Genomic DNA, 13,269 nt, shown 5'->3' with positions numbered 1-13,269 from the left:
GGCCGCCGCCCGCCTCCCCTGGGAGCTTTGTTCCTTTCCTTCCAACTACCTGTCTGAGCAGCGGGCCGGAGGGGGCCCGAAGGAAGGGCCGCCCCCCGGGAGGGTCTTCCCATCCGCACCCGAGGGACGCTCTGGGTGACAGAGGGGTGGTCCCCGTCTCCTCCCTCCCTTCTTCTCTCTTTTGTTGCGTCTACTCTAGGATACGGACGAACCTTTGCTGTCCCCTCTCCCATTTGGGAGTTTGCGGTGTGGACACTCAGCGAACACAGTAAGTTGTCCCCCAGCAAAAACTCGGGTCCGGAGTGGCGCCGTCCCCGCAGAGCGGGGCGCAGCCCGGGACTCGGGGCTGCCCGTCTCCGGTCCTCGAGCTTCAGGGAAGCCGGGCTTTGTGAGCGCCCTCCCCGACCTCGGCCTCTCCCTGGGAGCCAGCAGCTGGGGCGCCTCGGAGATTAGAATCTGTTCCGGGCTCTTCCCGGGGCGGCCCCTCCTGCTCCTAGCAGCAAGCATGAAAAGGAAAAGCTTCATTCTGCAAGGATCAGGGTTAGAATCAGAGAGGGCATGTGGGGGTGGGGAGGGTATCCACACTCCCTACGTCATTTGGAGAGAGGAGAAGAGAGAGGTGCTTTCCTGGCTCCTCCCTGGCCTCTCAAATATAAAGTGAAAAATGACGGAAAAGAGAATTTCCAAGTGGAATTTCCCCATGTAGTTATGGAGAAAGTAAGAAAGATTTCAATCATCTACTGGGACGAGGCAGCCAGGATTCAGGAAGAGAGCGACAGAAGAGCAGCAAGTGCTGTCTGAAGTTGGGGTTCCAGACATAAATATTTTGGTGTATGTGCGCATGGGGCTGTCTGTTGTATGTTCTGAGTTTTGCTGTTTAAGGGGCCACAGAACCCCACAGGAGGAGGGCTTTATGCTCACAGTACCAGTTATAAGGTACTTCCTCCAAGTACACAGAATTCACCTGTGTTTAAGGCTAAAGCGTACACTTTTCAAAAGGAGCAATAAGAACACAAACATTTCAGGTTGAAAGAGATAAAAGTGGACAATAATATAGGAGGTGGTGATAGAGGTGTTGGGGTGACGGGATGGATGGAGGAGAAATGTTTCCCCAAAGGAACCCCTATCCCTCCTGTTTGAAAGTGATCTCTGTCACCTTTCCCAAGCCAGTCAGGAATCTGGATGAGGATCAGAGGGTTCAGGACCCACCTCCTTCCACCTGCCTGTTCCTGCTCGTATGCAGAAGGCCAGAAAGCAAGCTGCAGGAAAGGGAGTTTTAAATCCCACATTGGACTGTTTCCTTTTAGAAGAATCACTGCAAAGGAGAAACAACTGGGTCTAATTGTCATTTTTAAAGTTGTTTTTTGTTTGTGTTGTGTGTATTTTGTTTGTTTGTTTGGGTTTTTTTTTGTTGTTTTTTGCTCAGAGCTGCTTCCAGACTTCTTGAATCCCAATAATATTCTGGTGTTTTATACAAAGATGGGATCTGAGAGCTCATCTCATCACACAGCTGGCTGTCAGGAGCTATGGTTGGCAAATTCTGTCCTTGGTGGGCCTCTGTTTGCTAAGCTGTATAAACTGGAATAATACTGCAGAACTTCATTAGGATTTTAGGTAGATTAAGCCACTGATGGTTTAACACTTCTGCATAAATTATAGCCATTATTTGCACATCTGAAACCCATTGGAGGGATTTGGAGAAGAATTCTTTTCTAGACAAACAAGCTTTGGGACAGAGCTATTTTTTTCTCTTATGTTGATGACTACAATAAGATTTATGCTTTATTAATCAAAGGCTTCCTTCCAAACTGAGCTCTTTGGAACTTTAAACTGTTCTATTTAACCCAAGTGTTAGCGCCTTCAGTAATTTCCTTTGTCTTCAGCTCAGGGTATGAGAGAAAATCAGATAGATCACGTGTGTTTCCAGTGGAGTCCTTTATGCCCTCTGTAATAACATAGTATCAACATACATTCCCAGGGGGTTCCAAGTTATACACAGTTCTTTTCAAAGGAACAATGATGCTTTTGGCCTTCCTGGAGTTATTTTCCTTCTAGTTTCACTGGCTGTTCTGTTTAGGTGGTATCTGAGGTTATGGGACACCCATTTTCATCCTGCTGAGGACCCAATCATGACAATTCACTAGTGTCTCAGGAACTCGGAGCTCAGCCCAGCATTCTGAACATGTCGTCGCAGGAGAATAATGAAGGCCTTGGGGAAAAAAAAAAATAAAGGGAAAAGATTAGCCAGTTTAGTTGGATTAAACTCTGACCTGAAACCTTTCATTTGCTCTTTCTTAAAAACAATCCTTATGTAATTTATCAGTTTCATAATTCATTCATAACCCATGTACTTGCCCTGATCATTCATCACTTTGTCTGGCTCTCCGACTGTGTTCCCCAGGGCTGTGCAGGACGAGAAGGTGGCTGCTAGGGGCCCACTCAGGCCCCTCTTGACCTCCAAGAGCGTGCAGTGGGAAAGGGACATTATGTCAGCAGCTCTGCAACTCCTCCCTCTCCATATGCCCTGCTCTCAGATGGTCCCGGCTGCAGAAACAGAAGTAGTTTAGCGTAGTGGGTTCTGGAACCAGTTTGTACCCTTCACTTAATTTAAGTAAATAAATGACTTAAGCTCACCTGCCTTAGTGTCCCCGTCTGTAATGGAATAATGACACTGATACCTACCTCATAGCATTGCTCTGAGGAATAAAAGAGTTTAGTTCATGTGATGTAGCTCATAAAAGGTAGCTGTCATCCTTAGTCCTAACATCTTTTCCCAGCTTGTTACCCTCACTCTCCCGTTCTGTTCACACTCTCCAGGATCTATGTGGGACCATGGCTGGCTGCACTTGTCCTTTCTGAAATGAGGTTGCAGGGTCAGCTGCTCTGATTGAGCTGTGTCTGTCCACATGCCGTATGCCACGTCACACGTTTTACAATTAGGCCAAAGCCTTTTCATTTCAGTTTGCTGGAGAATCCATATTTCAATACCATGTCACTCTCCAGTCAAATTAGAAGTTTGCAAAAAACAAACAAACAAACAAACAACCCCCCCCCTAAAAAAATTAAAAATCGAGAGGATCTTCTTCAGACTGGAAGATTGAGAATTTCATAGAAAGCACTCAGCATCATTTTCAAGTACCTCAGTTTGGAAATTAGCAGTCAACTCATGCTAGTGTCATGGTCATGATCAAGCCTTTTCCTTGTGTTTCTCAAAGGTGTCAAAGAGTTCAAGGCCAATGCTTCTACCACAGGGGAAAGGAAATGATGAAACGTCTAAAGAGCCTTCCTCAGAGAGGGACTTCTACCTCTGCTCGAGATAAATGGCATGTAGCAATGACAGCCTTCACCTCTGCCTTCAGCCTCATTCCTTCTTAGTATTACAAATCACCAGTCTGTCAATTAGAGACCTACCAGTGGTTGTTTTCTCTAATAAGCAGGTTTGTTTTTGTACATCCAGTTTTCCCCATAACCTTCATTTTTCTACCATTTTCCATGCACACCATCAAAGCTAGATTGTGTGCCTCATAAATAATCGAGGTCTGTGAGGAGACACTAGGGTCCCTGGGCAGCCTGAAAGCAGATCTGGCTGAGCTTGGACAGGGATTTACAGAGAGGGCTCCATCAATGGAAGAGCCAAGAAGAGACACACAGCTAAATTTGCTCCGTGTTTCCAGAACATATCCTAAATGTCCATACTTAGGTCACTCCTATTATTTCTTACAATCTACAGGCACTGCAGACAGATAACTTGTCCTACTGAGAACTAATAGAAACTCACATGTCTGATCTCCTTTCAGAATTAATTGTGATGTGAGCCGCTGTGAGTACCCAGCAGGAAAGAAGAAACACACAGACAAGGAACTAGTTTTCAAAAATATAGAAACAAAAGATTCCACAATTAGTGCTTGGGTAATAGGTCTCTGATTCATCTAATAAGCATTTTCTTAAGCACTGCTTGTATGCCCATCTCTTTGATTCTTGCATTTATTCACTCAACAAATATTTATTGAGCATCTACTATGTTATAGTTAGCATTCTAGGCACTGGAGAGAGAGTAGTGAACAGTGTAAACAAAGTCCCTCTCTCTTGAGGGGGCAGATAATAAGCAAGAAAATGTCAAAATTTGATCAGCAATATGAAGAAATTAAAAGAGGGCACTTTCACTGGTCAGAGGGGGCAGCAAAAGGGAGTAATTTAGGTTGGGTATTCAAAGACGGTGTCACCAAGGAGTGACATGTGCACTGAGAATTAAAAATTGAAAAGGAGCTGACCATTTGAAAGTATTCCTGGGGACAGAAAAGAATGAAGGGACATGGATTTATTAGCCTATAATTAGTTAGATTTAACAAAGTCTAACTAAATTAGTGACCAATACAAGGCAGAAGGACAAATCTCTAGGTGCTAGAGGACTTCAGAATAAGATGGCTAGTGGGGAGAAAAACTACAGTTGACCCTTGAACAAATAAAGGATGAGAGGTGCTGACCACCACCAGTGTCGAAAATCTCCTATAATTTAAGTCATCTCTCCACGATCACAGATTCCCAATGGCCAGTTGGTTCACCCTTGAGCAACCCAGCTTTGAACTGCAAAGGTCAATTGAACTGAGCAGGTCAATTGAAAAAAAAATCTGAGTATACTAGTAAGTGGATCGGCACAATTCAAATCCGTGTTGTTTAAGGTCAGCTGTTATGGAATACTTCATGGATGTGGATCCCAGCCTTGACCCGGAATAGATTTGGAAAGTGGAATGTAGGCATAGAATTGGGTGTGTGAGCCAATATGATGCGGACATTATCTCTCTAATGGGTGTAAGAGGCTCAGGGACTAGTGCGCCAAGAATGCCAGTCACAGAGATGTTAAGATGCTGAAAGTGGGAAGGGCCTTCAACGTGTGGTCTGAGGACCAGCGGCACCAGCAGCACCTGGGAGCCTGTAAGTAATGCAGAATCTTGGGCTCCACCCCAAACCTGTTCCACCAGAGTCTGCATTTTAACAAGATGTCCAGATGATCTGTGAGCATGTTACATTTTGAGAACCATGCTCCAATTCAGTCTTCTCATTTTGGGGATGAGGGAACAGAATTTACCTGATCCCCATTATTTGCATGTGCATGCACAAGAGCGAGAAATCTGCTTTTAACTGTTTGTTTCAAATAGTGAACATAGATGTATATAACATCAGCGGCTAAATGTGTTTTGTTTTTTATATAGGGCAGCAGCATGGGTTTTAGTTCAAATAGAAGAGCAAAGTTCAAACGTGGTTCCTTTTTGCAGGTTGATGCATCTGTCTAGGAAATGGGTTTGGTGGATGTGGGGTCTGAGTGCAGTGTTCTAAAACATCAAATTTACTCTACTCTTGGGTTACTCTTTGGATTCAGATCATTTATACTCAAGTAACTTGGCCCCTTCTAGCCATGTGACACTGAGCAAGTTACCTGCCTGACTGTAGTTGTACTGTTTATAAAGGATGATTTGTAATGCCTCTCTGTCAAGGTAGTTGTGAGGAAGAAATGAGATCATCATCAGTGGCTGCTGATGGAATAGTTGTGGGTACCCCATCAACACCACCACCCAAAAAGTACACCTAAATGGACATATAGAAATAAAGACTGAGTACTTGCAATGTTCCCCATCCCATATCACTGTTCCTAAGCCTGCTGTATAACTTTCAAAGCCCCTGCTGTAGGTGTTGGTTGAGGTATAAGCATTGAGGCCTGTACAGCATTATTCAGATGTTAGTGGTTGAAGTGACGATGGTGAATATTTATAGAGCACTTATTATGTGTTCAGGGCTGGGTATTGGAGATGCAAGGGAAGGCAAAAGCTACCTGTGAAGTTTGGGTCAGATCCTAGCGACAGGGAATTTCCCCGAATGGCTTTGTAGTTCTGAATGAGTCCCAGCTAGGTGGCAGTGGCTTCCTGATCTCCACTCCCTCACCTCCTTATCTCCTGAGCTTGGACACTTACAGAGCAATTGTGCTCTGAAGTTAGGCTTGGGTTTCCTCAGTCTCATGCCATTGTGACCATCATGTCAGTCCCACAATTTGCTCCACTATTTAGGAATTCAGGTGGAGGGGCTCACACAACCTCACAATATTTTAGAATCCTCAATGCTGAGTTATTGACTATATAACTACGTAATCTTAATGTTTGGGCCTCAAGGTTGTTAGGAGCCAAAGGACCACAAGGAGGATTAAATTTCACATTTGAAGGGGGTGCTGCCCAATCATTTTTTATTATACATACCTTTCAAATGACCCCATAGTAACATCTGTAATACATTTATATCCTTTGAGGGTATACATGGTCATAGCAAAAGAGAAAACTGCTCCCCAAAATTCCCATCACAAAGCATAGAAATGTCTAATACATAAAACCAGTAAATCAGCACTGATAGCATATTTTCACCCAATGAAACTCTTCTGATTGTTTCAGAGCCACAAAAGATATGTTAAATGATTACAATGGGCTCAAAGTAACATTAATATTTTTCTAAAGGGAAAAAGCACACAGCATTTTCACACTAAATTTAATTTTGAATTTCTATAAAATCTTACTGTCAACAACCTCAGCTGGCTTCTTTATACAGGAGCGGATTGAAGTATCATTACATCAGAAAAGCATTACAGATTTTTTTTTCCAGTGAGAAAGATGCAAACATCCCTTCTTGACAGGTAAAGTGATTACAGAGCTTCTTATAGAGGTGAGATATTGGTGTGGCGTACTGGAAAATGATATAGAGAAAAAGCAAAGATCATGTTTCAAAATATTGCTGGTTTTTATTATTCTTTGAAACACCTTCTCCAAAGATCAGTGTTTGGCTACAGAAAAATCTGAAGGGCTATGAGTTTTACAGCAAATCGTGTAAGAACTTAACATATTCACCTCACAGAGTGAAGCTGTGTCACAGTTCCTTCAAATTCCTCCCAATCACTTACAACGTCTGGCTTTTGATGACATTAATATTAATGAAATGATAGAAAAATTATACTTTCTGGAAATCAGATATCAATCAATGTTACAGCTCCACTCTTTTTTTCTTTGCCAAGGAAATGATGTTTTTCCCGTTCACAGAGATAAATATATTATGATCAAAGCTGAGAATCCACACCCACGGGAGGAGAATTAGGAAAGATGAAATTTGTAGCAGTCGCTTTAAGAGCTTACACATCAGGGTGTCTATTTAATGGCTCACTTTAGAAGTGCTAGAAATCAGGGACTATCTACAGCTTTATTTTACAGAGGAATTTCTCCAGGCATGTGCGAAAGCTGAGGGCACAGGTGAGGAGTGCTGGTCTGGTGGGGCAAGCAGTCGTGCTTCTCAACTGGGAGGCAGTTCTGAGACTCCAGGCCTCCATCAATGGCACGAACTCTCTGATTCTCTGGCCCATTTCTGCCGGCATGTAGAGACATCAAAAGGTCAGCTAGTGTCTCTCTGAGCAAGACAGGCTCTAAGCCATGTCAAATGAGAGTCTTTGTACTCTTCTCCCGGGTGATGCTTCATGAACCTTACCAGGTGAGGTGGAGACTGAAAATGCACTATTTGTTCGAAGGATATAGAAAGTCACACAGGATAAGTTGATTCCCTTTTTGTTTTTGCAGCCATAAAAACCTCAAGGGCATATTGCATAACCTCTTGGGCACAATACATATTAATGTCCTATTTAAATGATGCATAATGTTGAATAGCTGGTATTGAGTCATGTGATTTGAAGAAAGTACAAATGACATTTAAAGATTCCTTCCTGTCTTTTGAGCCCTACTGTTCTCACTTGAAACTGTAGAAACCGGGGATAGGTCATTTATGTAATGTTTATTAGAACACTTTGCTTTCTACTTCTCTTATATGATTAGAAACATTGGTTTATGCAAAACATAGTAAAATAACAATGTCCCAAAGTATAGAGAAGCTATTGGGTTTGGTTTTACAACTGCTCTAAACTTTGCCCTCATGTGGATTAGTGACTCTTAAACTTCTTCAGGAGTTGGGACTTTGAAAATCTCAGAGCTCTTCTTGTAACATTTTGAGATATCAAACTTAAATTCGTGTATGGTTTGGATTGAATCACAAACCCATCTAACATTAGATTCTTACATAGAAATATAGTATCAAATATTTAAGGAATACACCTTAAGACTATGAATCTTTGTCTAAGTTTTTTTTTCCTACAAACTGGAAAAGAACACAATCATTTGTTTGAGCCTAGTTATGGAACACCAGTATTCTTCAAGAATATAGTTTTAAAGAATTTTTAATAAGGCACATATTCCACCAAATAAATATTCTATAATTTACTTAATCACATCTTTATTGTAGGCATTCAAGGTGTTTCCATTTTTCTTATTAAAATGCTTCACTAAATAATTTTGTACATTTAAAAAAAGAATATAATTTTTAAAACATGGTCTTAGCTATCATGATAGTTAGGTAACTAAGAATGTCTCTCTTCACCCATTATTTTTGCTTTTGCCACTTAACATACTGACCTCCAGGCTCACACTGCAAACACCTTACTGCTTTCTTGCTCTCTCTGTTCTGGCCTCTTTCAGCAACGCTGCTTTTCAGGTTTCTCTAGCTCATTAGCCACCTTGTTTCTCTGGACAATACCCCAGAGGTATTAGTCGGCACTTGCCCAGTAGAATCAAATGTTTTCCCTCGTGCAGTTTCTTTTATCTAAGCAAATCCTTTGCTATCATTTTTCTATCCATATGGGTGTCTATGACTCCTCCTCATGTTGTCTCACCCTTAGTTAGCGTTCTGTTTACTCCCGTCTCCTCCTCATTAGTGAACTTGCAGAAGGTTCAGGGTCACCGGGGAATTCCCTTCTGGTTATTTGTATTCAAGCCCTCACTATCCTCAAAGGGATAAGTACCTAGCGGCCTGTTGTGTTTCAAGTCAGAAAAGGGTTCAACCCACATTGAGTTCATTTTTGAAGAAACATTTCATGAACTACTTTTTGCACATAAATCAGGTAATAAGCTCACGTCAAATTCAAAGACCTCTCTGTACTTTTATCGGCATTGTATCAAGTGTTCATTCAATAGACTATCTAACAGTTTTTCATCATAGTATCTCTGTATGAAGTTGATAATGATGGACTGGTTGTTGCAAAATTCTGTAGGAGGCTTTTCATGGGGATCCTTTCTCTCTCCCTCCGCCCTCCCCCGCCCCACTGTCTGTAGGAGGATCAGGCTGGGGGTCAGCAGCCCTGTGCCTCTGGAGGGAAGCTCTTCCTTAGCCAGAGTTCCTCCCTCACTACACAGCCTCTCTGTGCTTTCCGTCCCTTCTTCTCAGGGGCCCCAGGGATGCCACTGGCCTTCTCCTCCTTGGGGTTTTTCTCTCCCCAATCTCATTCTCAGAGTGGGATGTCGCTTGCTGCCTACCACCGTTCTCATACCCTTCTAACAAATGCACCAACATTTTTTCAGAATTTTGCCGTCAGTCATATGGGCCAATAGCCTGCATCATTTGTATACGATACCTGAGGAATTTGCAGGGATTGCAGGATTTTACAATCTGATGATACGGTAAATGGGAGTCTCATTGGATTTATTGCAGGTTATTTTATTTCTGAGAATGTGGCTCACTCTCTTACCCTACAATTAGCAATGACTACACAGATTCATTCTTTGTCATAACTCCTCTTCCAAGCATTGTGGGTCTGCAGAGTCTTAGGTGCATGTTAGTCTCAAAAAGGGGGGTCATTTGCATCTCCCAGACATTGCAGGTTAGAAAGATGGTCCTGTCCTCAAACCTGAATCACAACTTCACACCTTAAACAAGAAGTAACCAAAATATATATTTGCTAATAAAGTAAAATGTAAAATTATAAAATGTGGAGAAGAAAACATAGAAAAAATACCTGTGGGAAAGATTTGGTCTTGGTGAAAAGTACTTAAAAAGGCACAATCTAGCCTGGCCGGCATGGCTCAGTGGTTGAGTATCAACTTATGAACTAGGAGGTCATGGTTCAATTCCTGGTCAGGGCACATGCCCAGGTTGCAGGCTTGATCCCCAGTAGGGGGCATGCAGGAGGTAGCCAATAAAGATTCTCTCCCGTCATTGATGTTTTTCTCTTTCTCTCTGGGGCATGCAGGAGGCAGCCAATAAATGATTCTCTCCCGTCATTGATGTTTTTCTCTTTTTCTCCCTCTCCCTTCCTCTCTGAAATCAATAAAAATATATTTTTTAAAAATGCACAATCCACACAAGGAAAAAAGTCAATAAATTGAACATCATCAAAATGAGGAACTTTTGCTCTGTGAAAAAATGATCCTGTAAAGAGGATGAAAAGAAAAGCTACAGGCTGTGAGAAAATACTTGTAAACCACATATATGACAAAGGACTCATAGCTAGAATACATAAAGAGCTATTAAAACTCAACAGTTAAAAAACATTCCAATTAAAAAATGGGCAATAGTCAAGAAGAGACATTTCACGAGAGAGGATGTATGGATGACACATAAGCCAATGAAAAGATGTTCAACATCACTAGCCATTAGGAAAATGCAAATTAAGACCATTTCAATTTTATCCCCTCCATGCCCTCTTCCACTTCTACCCACCATAACGCAAAGCACAGTAAAACATGCCTGTCCTCAACAATAAAAGGAACAAACTATTCAAAGACACAACATATTGGATGGGTCAAAGGCACTAGGTTGGGTGGGGGGAAAAAAGCCAATCTCAAAAGGTTCATATCATATAATTTCATTAATATAACACTCTCTAAATGCCAAAATCATGGAGCTGGAGAGCAGATAGGTGATTGTTAGGGGTTCCCAGGGTGGTCTAGGTTCAGCATGGTGGGGAGGAGGGAGCTAGGTTTAACTATAAAGTGGAAGAACAAGGAAGACCTTTGTGGTGATAGAATAGTTTTTGCAACTTGATTACAGTGGTGGTTACAGAAATCCACACATGATAAAATGGCATGCACACATTGTAGCAATGTCCTTTTCCTGATTTTGGTACCGTACTCCAGTTGTATAAGATGTAACCACTGGGCAACACCGGGTGAAAGGTACATGGAACCTCCCTGTGCTATCTTTGCAACTTTCTGTGAAACTGTAAGTATTTAAAAATGAAAAGCTTAAAAGTTGGTAAAGAAAAAAAGGGTACTGATACAAATGTCATATAATAATTAGAGTTAATTATTAAAGTTCTAATTTAAAAAGCATAAATAATTTAAAAATATATAGATGGGCAAATCAATGAAAATGATTTCAACATGTCAAAGGTGATCATTTTTGTCAGCAGGTCAATACGTTTTAAAATAAATCTTGCTAGGTTAGATATTTAGTTAACGAAATAAATAAGTTAGGGCCCTGCTTTTCATTATACTCCAGAATGAATTCCAGGCAAAAAGTGGTTAATTTCACTAATAGTGAAAGAATAGCAAGTGTAAGAACAAAAAGTGTATTTCAATACAATTATTCACCTATCAGAATGTCAAAAGAAAACAAAATTTTCTAAAAGATAATATTCACTCTTAATCAGAAATTAGGAAAATGTATTTGCATGTAGTGTAATATCTTTTAAAATCTGTGTATGCTTTGCTAGAACAACTCCACTTTTCAGGATTTAACTTACTAATGATAATAATGCCAAAACAACAACAGCAACAACAATAACAGCTCATACATACAGCACTTGCTATGTACCAGGCATTTTTCTTAGCACTGTGCATGTATTACCTCATATAATCCTTTTATTACAGTCCCCAGGTAGGTTTTGCAGATAAGAAAACTGAGGTTCATAGAAGTGAAATAATTTACTCAAGGTCACACAGCAATGATTGCTAAAGCCAGGATTTGAACACAGCAGTCAACCTCCAGAGAACATGCTATTGAGTACTAAAGTATACTCCCGCTCTTCCTATAAAAATAATTAGAAAAACATGCAAAAAAAGGACATGCCCTGGCCTGGTGGCTCAGTTGGTTGGAGTGTCATCCCATACACCAAAAAGGTTGTGGGTTTGATCCCCAGTTGGGTGTGTATGGGGAGGTAGCTGATCAATCTCTCTCTCTCTCTCTCTCTCTCTCTCTCCCCCTCTCCTTCTCTTTAAAGCTTTAAATCAATAAAAATATACCCTCCAGAGAGGGTTAAAAGAAATTAAGTACCTGAATGTTCATCAATGTTTGCTTTAAAATGGTGAAAACTAGCACAACTTTAACACTGAAAAGTAGAGACTTGTTTTGATGTGTAGGGGCTATCCATCCATAATGCTGCTGTGGAGTCAGGGCTGGCGAACCTTTCTGTCCAGGCCAGATAGAAGTCATGTGAGCCACGGTCTCTGTCGGAGCCCTCAGGTCCTCTGCTGAGAGCAAAGCGGCAGGAGACAGTGGGTGAACACAGGAAGTGGCTGTGCTTCAGGGACACTTTACTTGTGAAACAGGCGGTGGGCTGGCCCTACCCTGAGGTTATCGTTTGCTGACTTCTGCTGTAGAGCAGTCTATATATTAGAGGCCTGGTGCACGAATTCATGCACTAGTGGGGTCCCTCGGCCTGGCCTGTGGGATTGGGCCAAAACCGGCTCTCCAGCATCCTCCAAGGGGTCCCGGATTGCAAGAGGGCACAGGCCAGGCCGAGGGACCCCACCGGTGCACAATCAGGGCCTGAGAGGGATGCGGGAGGTTGGCCAGCCAGGGAGGGACCGCCGGAGGACTCTAGGGCATGTCTGGCCTGTCTCGCTCAGTCCCAATCAGCTGGACCACAGCAGCAAGCTAACCTACTGGTTGGAGTGTCTGCCCCCTGGTGGTCAGTGCCCGTCATAGAGAGCGGTTGAGCCGCCTTATTATATCATTAGCATAATACACTTTGATTGGTTGAACAAACAACTGGATGACCAGACACTTAGCATATTAGGCTTTTATTATATAGGACACACACACATACATACACACACAGGATGGGGCAAAGGTAAGTTTATAGTTGTGAGTATGCAAAACAGTTGTCCAGGCCAGATAGAAGTCATGTGAGCCACGGTCTCTGTCGGAGCCCTCAGGTCCTCTGCTGAGAGCAAAGCGGCAGGAGACAGTGGGTGAACACAGGAAGTGGCTGTGCTTCAGGGACACTTTACTTGTGAAACAGGCGGTGGGCTGGCCCTACCCTGAGGTTATCGTTTGCTGACTTCTGCTGTAGAGCAGTCTATATATTAGAGGCCTGGTGCACGAATTCATGCACTAGTGGGGTCCCTCGGCCTGGCCTGTGGGATTGGGCCAAAACCGGCTCTCCAGCATCCTCCAAGGGGTCCCGGATTGCAAGAGGGC

At 42.4% G+C, this 13,269-nt stretch overlaps 1 protein-coding gene across 1 annotated transcript in view; it reads right to left on the bottom strand.

Annotated features, from left to right (window-relative positions):
• Positions 1-398, bottom strand: part of TMEM200C (transmembrane protein 200C) — a 5,785-nt gene extending 5,387 nt beyond the window's left edge. The window contains exon 1 of the mRNA XM_014541636.1: positions 213-398. The gene's annotated coding sequence lies outside the window, so the exon portion shown is untranslated. The remainder of the gene's footprint in view (positions 1-212) is intronic.
• Positions 399-13,269: the final 12,871 nt, after the last annotated feature.

The sequence above is a fragment of the Myotis brandtii genome, unplaced genomic scaffold (assembly GCF_000412655.1).
Source record: "Myotis brandtii unplaced genomic scaffold, ASM41265v1 scaffold276, whole genome shotgun sequence".
NCBI classification, from domain to species: domain Eukaryota; kingdom Metazoa; phylum Chordata; class Mammalia; order Chiroptera; family Vespertilionidae; genus Myotis; species Myotis brandtii.
Note: the sequence above shows the minus strand (reverse complement) of the source record. Positions and strands in the feature narration are given on the sequence as shown.